The sequence below is a fragment of the Onychomys torridus genome, chromosome 18 (assembly GCF_903995425.1).
Source record: "Onychomys torridus chromosome 18, mOncTor1.1, whole genome shotgun sequence".
Taxonomy (NCBI): Eukaryota; Metazoa; Chordata; class Mammalia; order Rodentia; family Cricetidae; genus Onychomys; species Onychomys torridus.
In genome coordinates this window covers 47596445-47598760 of record NC_050460.1, presented here as the reverse complement: position 1 = coordinate 47598760, position 2316 = coordinate 47596445, and the positions used below count along the sequence as shown (strand labels likewise).

Genomic DNA, 2316 nt, shown 5'->3' with positions numbered 1-2316 from the left:
TCGCTGTGATAATATCATATCCAGAAAAAATGTATCTGCTCTACCTGCTGGGTACTGTAACATAAAACGATTAGTTTCTTAGGCTTGGAAAATAATTAAGAAAATATTAATGATAATAGTGAGAGGTGAAAAGATTGGCTTCCAAAAAAGTATAAAGTGTCAACTTATTATTATTATTATTATTTTTAAACTGACAAATGCAAAACAGTTCTTTATTACTACAGCATATAAAACATTTATAAATAAACATTGTAACACATTTCAAGTTTAGAGGAATAATATAATCTGAATCTCACCAGCCATCTTCATATAGACATAAATAAATGCCTGGTTGTTTTTGCTGAGTATGTAATCTCAGCCTTTTTATGTACCTCAGTGAACACTAAAGGAAAGACAGTTCTAAATGCCAGTGATGATAGATACAGATAGATAGATCACTCTCAAAGTTTTGATTCAGTTTATTTTCCTTTAGAGAAAAACTTAATATTACCCTAGGCATCAGGCTCAAACCCTAACATCTGGTGATATTCTCAGCATCTTTGAAAGAGCTCTAAATAGCCATTTCCATTTTAATCATTGAATGTGGATTATAATCTTCAATCTGAAAGTCTTCAACTTTGTAATCATCAATTGTCTCAACTTTTCAAAGGATTTTGAATTTTGGGAAATGTCTTGGCTCTCACTGAAGCTGAATTTTCAGTGGCTTGGACATGATTCAGGTAAATATGTGCATCTCCCAAAGTATGGACGAAATCACCTGGCTTCAGGCCTGTGGTGTGCTCAATCATGTAGATAGCAGGGCATAGCTGGCAATGTTAAAGGGCACGCCCAGGCCCATATCTCCTGGCCTCTTCTAAAACTGGCAAGACAGCTCCCCATTCACCACATAGAATTGACAGTGGACATGGCAAGGAAGCAGTGCCATCACAGGAAGATCTTTTGGGTTCCTGGCACACATGATGATTCTTCTGTCATCAGGGTTGGTTTTGATGGTGTCACACTTTTTGCATCTGGTCTACTCCTTGTCCCGAGTAATCTGAATCTTTATCTTTGTGGTCTGCTCCAAAATGTCTCCACTGGAAACCACAAACTGGGCTCAGGTCCCCTCCTTGTCCTGCAGAAAATCCCAGGCTGTCCAGAAAAATCTCGGGATCCGTTCACATCCCATATTCTTACTTTCTTGGAGGACAGTTCTTTAGCATTTGTGGATCCCCAGATAAACCACAGCATCTCCTCAAAAACACCCTTCCAGAACACCGGGTTGATTGTGAGCAGAGGAAATTCATCTCTCAGGCTGTATGTATCAAGCTTGCATGCTGAACACCGACAAGGTGCCAGTGCCTGTGCGGTCCTCCTTCTTGAAACTGCAGCACATAATGTGCTCCACCTGCTCCAGGTACTGTAGCTCCCTCTGCTGCAGTGGCTCTGCACCTTGCTGAGAGGTGGACTGTATCTCTGATCAGGCAACCAGCATGGCAGAGAGTTGGCTGCAATGTGGTGGGCACCAAAGCCGGGACCTTCTGCATGCTCTTTTCCTATTTATTTATTTATTATTGAAAATAAATTCTCCCATTTAGTACACCCTGACCACAGTTTCCCATTCCTCCACCCCTACCAGGTTCCTCCAACCTCCCTTTTCCCCTAGATCAACTTCCCCTCTGTTTCCTCTTCAGAAAAGAGCAGGCCTCCAAGAGACAACAACTGAACAGGACAAAATGAGATAAAATAAGACAAGGCAAAAGCCCTTATATTGAGGGTGGACAAGCCAATCCAAAAGGAGGAAAAGGGTCTCAAGAGCAGGCAGAAGAGTCAGATATACTCTATCCCCACTCTTAGGGAGTCCCACAAAAGCACAAACCAAACAGCCACGACATATACAACAGAGGACCTGGTGTGGACCCTTTGCAGGTCCCACACTTGTCGCTTCAGTCTATGGAAGTCCCTATAAGCCCTGCTTTGTTGATTCGGTGAGCCATGTGCTCCTGTTTATCCCCAACCCCCTCTACTCTTACAGTCTTTTCTCCCCCTATTCCTTGGGGTCCCCTCATCTCCAATTTAAACTAAACATCAGCTTTAAATGGTAAAATGAAGATGTCATGACGTTTCTGAGTTTTTGCATTTAAATTTAAAAAAAAAAAAAGGAAACTTACCACCATCCAAATGTCCATCTGCCTCAGAAAAGTAGAGTGAACTCAGATCTTTAGTATGAGTGGTAAAAGGCAGGCTGGAGAGATGGCTCAGCTGGAAAGTGCTTGCCTTGCAGGCACTAGAGTAAGTCTGATTGTAGTAGGCAGCTGTTCTAACTTTGACCTTGAA

General features: G+C 41.9%; 1 pseudogene; it reads right to left on the bottom strand.

The window, feature by feature from the left end:
• Nucleotides 1-550: 550 nt before the first annotated feature.
• On the bottom strand, nucleotides 551-1474 carry LOC118569446 (annotated as a pseudogene).
• Between the last annotated feature and the right edge of the window lie 842 nt (nucleotides 1475-2316).